The following is a 9,532-nucleotide window of genomic DNA, read 5'->3' on the forward strand; positions in this document are numbered from 1 at the left end:
CTTTATGGGAAAAAGGAAGGTGGAGAGAAGTTTAGAACACAATATGTATTACACCTATATCTGTTTCAGCAAATTATGATTGTGCAAATAAACATAAGTTAATAAATTTCTGAAGCAGAATTTTTCACACCAGTAGCTTTAAATTTTATTGCCAGTTGTCTGACATTATTTTTGACATCATTTGGTTTCCCACATAGCTTTTAACATGAGTAAGTAAATCATGCCCTCCTTCTCTAACTAGTTAACCCTCTTCTCTTTTCAGGTACACTCAAATCTCAATGCTACCTTTTGGCCTAGTATTTTTGTAATAACCACTCAACACTGGTTAATCATTGTGAAGGTAACCAGGGCCCTACCTTATAGCTAAACTATTATGGCTCAGCTTTCTATGACTTTTACTTCCCAGTTACCAACCTTCTATAGCTTATTGCTTAAAAGCATAGTCTTTGGAAACATCAGTTCTGAGAAATCCTCTTGGAGATTCAGTGAAATATGGATTATCATATCATGGGTTTGTTTTGAAAACTGAAATGCAATAATATACATAAAATGCCTAATACAATGCCTGGCCCATAATACTCAATAAATGGAAATTATTAATATTTTGATTATTATCTTTTGCAATGTGTGGTATTTTTTTGAGCTCATCTTTCCAGAAGTGCAGATTGTTTGATTGAATTGCTAATTTTAGAAGTGTTTATAAGACCTGTTGTTACTTCCAGGTGTCACAGGAAAAAGAAAATCTGTATAATCTAATCAAAGAGTCCAATGTTCAAGGCCTAGTCCTACTGGAGACCTGCTGGCTAACTTTAGGGAAATGCTTTAATACCTGGCTGTTGTATCCTCATCAGCTCATTGCAAGACCTATACATGAGCCTGCAGATTTTGTATAGCTCAGTTATTCAATAGGTTTGCATTAGATGACCCACAATTCCATCATTCAATAAACCATGATGCCACACACACCTCCCTGCCATTCTTCCTGCCCCCAGCCGACTCACCCAACTTATAATTATCTTTGTTGCATCAATGAAAGCAATAACACTTTTGGTGAGAGTATATTTAAAGAAAAGCGCTCATATTTTTTTCCTTTAAACCGCATTCTTACATCGTTGAAAAGGTGGCTGCCATTTCCCCGCCTTATTACTTACTAATAGAAAAGTACTGTGCCCTTTCTTGAAGGTGTTTTAAAACCAGAATAACTTGGTTTTCCTAGGGTGTCTACTGGAAGAGCAGGGTGTGTGGTTTTATAATCCTAAAACAGGGAAAAAGAGGATATTTAAAATTAAAAATGTGAAGAATAGATAAGTAGAATCAATAATCTCTGTCACAAACTTAAAACTTGACTCAACTGTTTAGTATTGTTCTCTAATCCTTTATTCATCTCATTATGAAGACCATAATTCCCTTCTGAGATCAAATTGTTTTGATGTCCTGGCATTTCATTCAGACACCAAGAAGTGGGCTTCTTAAAGAAGTTCAAAACTATTGGTTGACTAACTTCCTGGGAATACCACAGCATATTTTCAAGACTCCCAACTTCTCCTGATCTAAGCCTTTAACCCATACACTCTGTAGAAAACAATTTCTGTAAGTAGCCACTCACACAGTGAGCATTTACTACATGGATTTGGAGTCATGTCTGTATCTCTTCAGGTTCTTTTCCTAGAAGCCAGTAGATGACATAAATCCAGAAGATTCAACACCCACAATTCTCATTGTAATATTCAATTTCTAATAACTGCATTCAAAATATAAGAAGCTAAAGTTCTTAATTTAACCTCACAGAAGGCCAGATTTAGAAATGACTTCAGTCTTCTGCTGTGACTCAGAGCTTCTCATGTAAATACAAGTAGAATGATTTATCTTTTAAGATGGGTAGGGAGTTTCAATAGCAGAAACACATAGACGCATGTTGAACGTCTTTGATTGGATCAGCGCTCAGGAACACAAGGAAACACTCTATCCCTCTGCCCTGAATCAGACGATGATGTGCCAAGCAGAGTGCTAGAAGAAGCACAGAGGATCAGAAGACCCCTCACCTCACAGATCTTTTTCCCCACTGTCTTCACCCCACCTCCCCGGCCCTGGCCATTTCCGGTTTCCCAGCCAGCTCTAATTCTTACCCTGGCTCCAGAGCCCAGATGTTCCTGCTTCGGGGCCAGAGCCACAGACCAGCTGTAGCTCGCTCCTCCTACTGCGTGGAAAATACCCAGCCAACCACGTGTGGGCGACGTCAAGGGGCTTTATGCCTTCAGCACAGTCAGGGGCTAACCTAATCGTTCCGACAACGGCCGGAAAAATCCTACACATTTTCCCTTGTAAAAACTAGAGTTCTGCTTTTTTTTCACTCCCATCATTGGATGAGGAAGGTAAATGTCTGCTCACACACCTGAACAATATGAGGAGGATGGAGATAATAGGATTCTAAATGCCCAGGAGGTGGCCGGGAAGGAAGTGTTCTTTTACAGAAGTGATCTCGAAGTAGCACACATTAGAGTTTTAAAAGCACGTTGAAAACGTCCGTATATACTTACGTTTTCAGTGCAATACCAGTGTTGTGCCAACAGTAATCTCAGGGTTATATAGATAAAGCTGGCATTTTGTAGGTTTGCTCATTACCACTTGGTGTTCTCGTCCCTCTCCTTCCCGTCCACAACAGTTTTGTGGTCAGGAAATTCAAGAATAGTTAACAGAAATAAGCTTTAAGAGAATGCCCAGAATTCCTGATCCAAGGCTGGGGGTGCTTCAAGTTCAGCATGTATATTGGGGGTTGGTTGAAGACGTGTTGACTCTCTTCACAGAGGCCAGATGAATAATGTATTTTCCGCTGTCCTTAGTTGTTTCCAGAACTTCAAGAAATGAATGAATTCATTAGCTAGAGGATGGGTTGGGTTAAAATATGTCAAAGCAAGGATTAACATCAATCATTTGCAAGAGCTCTGTATCCTATGCAAAGAGACTTGGGATTTCTCATTTCAAACCTTGAGACTCTCCTAAGCCCAATTTAGCTATAATTAACTGCCATGTTTCATGGTGCTGAATGCCATTTTCCCTGTGCAGTATTAAAATTCCAAGTGACCAGTGCACAGACATTATTTTAGTCCTCCCCTACTGTTATTTCAGTTGAACTACTACTGGCTGAAAAAATCTTGGAATTTAGAAGTCACCCTAGACTTTATGGTTACATTCAGTTGAAGTTAACTCCTGACAGTTTGCTTCTCTAAATGTTTATGAAATCTATCCTCAGATCTCTCAGTCTCATGGCTATATTCATATTTTCACCATATCTTGCCTAGATTATTAATCTAACATTTCAAATACTTATATCCACAAAATTGCTGCTCACCTTTTTATAAAGAGAATTGCTTGCTGCATTTGCCCTTTTCCTATTGCAAAAATTCATTGTTATCTTATAAATAGTCTATAATTTACTCTGAATATCCTATTTTTCATTCTTGGAGACACTATACCTATAATTATAACTTGCTCCCATGGCTGATGTCAGAATGAGAGCAACTTGAGTGTTGTAGTGATAGATATTGTCAGTGAACATGTATTTGAAAAATTGACTATGTCTCTCTTGATTATTGCTATAGCTTCAAAGCCTAGCAGAATACCAGCTACATAGGTGGCAGTTTGTAAATATTAGTTGAGTGAATAAATATTGACCTGGCTTAGACTCTTAGGGAGTGCAAAGAAAAGGACACATCATCTCTTTCCTCTAGGACTTACAGTACTGTGGATAAGAGTATATGCATATGAACATTGCCAGGTAGTGCAGTTTAGTACTAAGTAATTGGAACAGAAAACATATACAGCAATTGGGAATTTGTGAGTTGATGTTATCTGGGAAAAGACTAGATGGCAGAGTGACGTTTAAACTGCTTTGAGAAATGTATATAACTTGATCAAAAAGACAAAAAGTGTATTGTATACTTGGTTAGAAGAGCAGAAACAGAGAAATCAATATATCACAAAGGCATATTTAAATCAGAATGATAGGCTGTTGAAAATGGTGGGGAAACTTTGTATAGAAGTCTGAGATTTGCTTTCCTCTATAACAGGGGAGAGTACTTTCACTGATGTTTAGACAGTTGGGAAATTAAATGATCAAAAATTATTTCATCAAAGCTACCTGATAACACTGTGCAGAGTGATTTGCAGAGCTGAGAAGTTGGTGATAGAAAAAATAAGAGTGTGGTGACAATGTCCCATATTAATTTTAGAATAGTAGAAATAGGACAAAGTGTTGGGATGTGAAGAGACAAAAAAGCAGGGTAGCTAATGAATTTGGTATGCAGGGCAAGTCCAGAATAAAAGAAAGCTTGTAGGTTTCTAGAGTGTACCTGTGTTGGAGAGCACATGGAAAGTCCATCTCCATTATTGAGAGGAACAGTGGAGGTACTTCAAATACTTATGTAAAATCAGAAGGTAGCAGTGTGCTAAGCTGAAAGGAGCAGGGTTCAACATGTCTGAGAGTTGGGAAAACTGGGGTTTTGCGTGGATTTGGATGAGATATCCATTGTAATTTTTATCCTTTCTATGTAAGAAGCTCCAACTCTGCCTTATACTTTTGTGACCTTGCTAAACTTGCTTATTAGTTCTAATTGCTTTTTTATGGATTCATTTGGATGTTACACAAAAAGATCATTTTAACCTGCTAATACAGACAGCTTCTCCCTTTCTAAACTATGTCTTTAATTTAGTTTCATGTATTTTATTGCATTGGTTGTAAACTTAAAATGTGAACAATGTGGTGCAAGCTGACGTATTTCCCTATTCCTAATAGTGGATTTCAGATTGAGAAGCATACAATGGTGTTTTCATCTATAAAGCAATATAAAGAGAAAGCATTCAGTTATTCACTAAGTATAAAGTTAGCTGCAGGATTTTGTAAGATGTTCCTTGTTAAGAGGAGGAATTTACCTTCTACTCCTAGATTCCTGGAAATTGTTTTCATTAAAGATGCTGAATTTTGTCAAATGCATTTTTTTGCATCTTTTGTTGGTGATTATGTATTTATTTTATCAATATGGTGTATCACCTGAATTGATTTTTGAATGTTGAAGCTTTTATTCCTGGGATAGCCTTACTTTGTCATGGTGTATAATCCTTTTTATCTGTTGCATCTATGTTCATGTAGTTTTCTTTTTTTGAGATGCCTTTGGCTTTGGCATAAGGTAATATTAGCCTGCATTGGGAAATACTTCTCGTTTTGTCATAATATAAACAAAAATACCTTGAAATTAGTTGTACTATATACATTATGTATGTACACACAGACACACCTATAATCTAGTGCAATATAACTTAATCTCTTCTGTAGTCAGTAGTCTCTTAACTGTTTTTTGTTGCTTCATTCTTGTTCTCTTACAATTTGTATCTCATCATAGTGCTTACTTATGATATACCAATTCTTTATCTGCCCTAGAAGGCACCATGTGACCAAGTTTCTGCCTAACTCTCTGACCCCTTTTTAAAATTATCTTTACCTTGCTCGCTCTGCTCCAGCCATCTTAGGCTTCTTGCCTTTCCTTAAATATACCAAGTTTATTCTTACCCCAACAATTTTGTATTCACTGTTCACTTTGACTGAAAGGTTTTTTTTTTAGGATTTTTATTAAAAAATATAGCTAACGTACAACTTTATATTAGTTTCAGGTGTACACCATAGTCGTTCAACATTTATATACCAAAAGAAGTGATCACCATAAGTACAGCAACTATCTGACACCATACTATCCTGTCACAATATTATTGACTATATTCCCCATGCTGTACATTACATCCGCATGACATATATGTTTTATACCTGGAAATTTGGACCTCTTATTCCCGTTCACCTCCCCCCCCCTTTTAATTTTTTAATTACAGTTAACATTCAATATTATCTTATATTACTTTCAGGTATACAGCATAGTGGTTAGACATTTCTATAAGAAGTGATCCCCTGACTAGTCTAATATTCACCTGGCACTATACATAGTTATTACCTTATCATTAATTATATTCCCTATGCTTTATTTTACATCCCCATGACTATTCAATAACTACTAATTTGTACTTCTTAATCCCTCCACCTTTTTTACTGTCGCCCAACCCTCCAATCTATCATCTCAATAAATCTAGTAACCATCTGACACCATACATTGTTATTACAACATTATTGACTACATTACATCCCCATGGCTACTGTATAAGAACCAATTTATATTTCTTAATCCCTTCCCCTTTTTCACCTACCTCTCAACCCCTCCCCTATCTGGCAACCATCAAAATGTTCTTTGTATCTATGAGTGCGTTTCTGTTTTGTTTGTTTTGTTCTTCAGATTCTACATATACGTAAAATTGTATGATATTTGTCTGTCTCTGTCTGACACTCCACTCAACACAATACCCTCCAGGTCCATCCATGCCGCTGCAGATGGCAAAAACCCATTCCCATCTATGGCCAAGCAATATTCCATTGTCTATACATACCGTATTCTCTTTATTCATTCATCCATTGACACACCCAGGCTGCCTCCATATCTTGGCCATTGTAAATAATGCTGCAATGGACATATAATGCACATGTCCCCTCTAAGTAGTGTTTTGGGTAGTAGGGTTTCTTTAGATAAACACCCAGAAGTGGTATTACTGGGTCCCTGTTTGTCTCTTGTTACATATAGCCTTTGTTTTAAAGTATTGCTACCCCAGCTTTTTGTTTCCATTTCCATTTTAATGAAATAACTTTTTCCATCCCTTTACTTTCTGTCTGTGTGTGTCTTTCAATCTGAAGTGAGTCTCTTATAGGCAGCATATATAAGAGTTTTGTTTTCTTACCCATTCAGCCATTCTATATTTTTTATTGGAGCATTTAATCCATTTACATTGAAAGTTACTTTTGATAGATACATAATTATTGCTATTTTGTTATTCCTATTTTTGATCTTTTGTTTTTCCTTCTTAAAGAAGTCCCTCTAACATTCATTGTAATACTGGTTTGGTGGTGATGAACTCCTTTAGCTTTTTCTTGTCTGGGAAGCTCTTTATTTGTCCTTTAAGTTTAAATAATAGCTTTACTGGATAGAGTAGTCTTGGTTATACATCCTTACTTTTCATCACTTTGAATATTTCCTGCCAATCCCTTCTGGCCTGTAAAGTTTCTGTTGGGAAATCAGCTGACAACCTTATGGGAGCTCCCTTATAAGCTATCAGTTGCCTTTCTCTTGCTGCTTTTAAGAGTCTTTCTTTGTTTTTAACTTTTGCCATTTTAATTATAATGTGTCTTGGTGTGGGCATGTTTGGGTTCATCTTGTTTGGAACTCTGTGCTTCCTTGGCTTGTATGAAGTATGATCAAAACATATGGTGAATGTTTAACAATAAATTTATTATAGTAGAAGCCCATTGCCATTAATCCTCCTCACTTTGAACACACTTATCCCATTGTTCTTGCCACTTTCTGAAGCAGCTCTGGAAATCTTCTTTTGTGAGTGTTTTTAGATGCGCTGTTGCGGCTGCCTCAATGTCCTGAATTAATTCAAAATGTTTATCTTTCATGGTCATTTTAACTTTGGGGAAAAGCCAGAAGTTGTGTGGTGCCAGATCCAGTGAATAAGGTGGATGAGGACACACCATAATGTTTTCATTTGACAGAAATTGCTGTACCAGAAGTGATGTGTGACACAGAGCATTGTCATGGTGGAGGATGACTTATGGCACACTTTTAAACACACCTTCTCTCAACTGTAACTCAACTGACTGCACGGAACAAGTTGAAACTTATCCCATACTATTACGAAGGTTCAACATATCTCTTCCCATATTGAAGATCCCTGCCTTTCCGATGGATGTCACTCGGCAGCAACATTCACCGTATTTGTTAATCACACCTCATATTTCTATTTCCTTCACCAGATTAGGAGAGTTTTCAGTCATTATTTATTCAAATACATTCTCAATCCCTTGCTTTCTCTCTTCTCCTTCTGGTACACCTATGATACGAATGCTGTTTTGCTTGATGTTGTCCCAGAGGTCTCTTAAACTATCCTAATTTTTTTGGATTCTTTTTTCCTTTTGCTGTTCTGATTGTTTTCTGCTACCTTAAAAATCATTGATTCAGTCCTCTGCTTCATCTAATCTGCTGGTGGTTCCTTCTAGGGCATTCTTCATTTCAGTTATTGCATTCTTCACTTCTGACTGATTCTTCTCTGTGGTTTTTATGCCTTTTTTGATGCCTGCTATCTCTTTTTTGAAGTTCTCACTAAGTTCCTTGAGCATCCTTATAACCATTGTTTTGATCTCTGTCTCTGGTAGGTTGCTTGCCTCCATTTTGTTTAGTTCTTTTTCTGGAGTTTTCTCCAGTTCTTTCACTTGGGACACATTTCTTTGTTTCCTCATGTTGGCTGCCAGAACTTGGTTTGTCTTGTTAGTCACTCTGTTCATAAGTACCTACTTAAAAACCTGAACTATAATTGTTTTCAATAAATATTTGTTGAATGCAGGATTGAATTATTATACATTGTGATGATTGCTATGAAAGAAGTATAGGGATCTAGGTATGAGAGGGAATGGGGGATGTTCTTCAGATTACTTACTCAAAGGAATCTCTTGGATGAAATGGCGTTTAATGTGAAGGAGCTAGTCTAGCAAATAACGGAAGGCTGACTCTTCTAGACAGAGCTAATAGGAAACATAAATGCCCTGAGGTAAGAAACATCTTTAGGAGCTTGTGAAAATTTAATAAAATCTTTGTAGTTGGAGCATGAGTAATAAGGGAGAGTGGAAAGAAGTGAGATTAGGTGGGAAAGTATAAAATATATCATTCAACTTCTTGCAGGCCATTTTAAGGTTATGAATATTATCTTAAGTATTGAGAAGTCTATGGAAAGGTTTTGAAAGTAGGCTAATTAGGAAGTCTATCACCTTACATATTAAGAAATGTGCTGCAAAAGCAGCATCTGGGAGGCACACTGGTGGTCTTGAACTTGTCCCTTTTTTGCCTTTGCCTCATGATTAATCATATGTTTGAAATTATTAGTGATGTTTGACACTGGATAGCCATGTAAGTCTGATTTGACAATGCAATCATTGGTATTATGTGAAAGTTCTTGAAAAAGACAAAATTAAACATTTAGCAATGGAATAGAGGAATGCAAACTTGGGGTGGGGAGGGAAGTCTGAGAAAGAATAAACAGATAATTTAGAGAAAAATTATGAAGTGTTATGGAGCCAAGGAAACAAGATTTTCTTTCTTTTTTTAAATGCACGTTTTATTTTGGAATATGTTTAGATTTACAGAATCTTGCTAAGGTAGTACAGAGAATTTCCATATACTCTGCACTCAGGTTCAGTTTCCCCTAATATTATCATCTTACATTAACCTGATACATTTGTCAAGACTAATAAATCAATATTACTGTTAAAAACACTCCAAACTCTGTTCCGATTTCACTAATTTTTCCAATAATGACCTTTTTCTGTTCCAGGATCTGATCTAGGATGCCTCGTTGTATTTAAAGCTCATGTTTGCTTAGTCTCCTCTGG

The sequence above is a fragment of the Rhinolophus ferrumequinum genome, chromosome 3 (assembly GCF_004115265.2).
Source record: "Rhinolophus ferrumequinum isolate MPI-CBG mRhiFer1 chromosome 3, mRhiFer1_v1.p, whole genome shotgun sequence".
NCBI lineage: Eukaryota > Metazoa > Chordata > Mammalia > Chiroptera > Rhinolophidae > Rhinolophus > Rhinolophus ferrumequinum.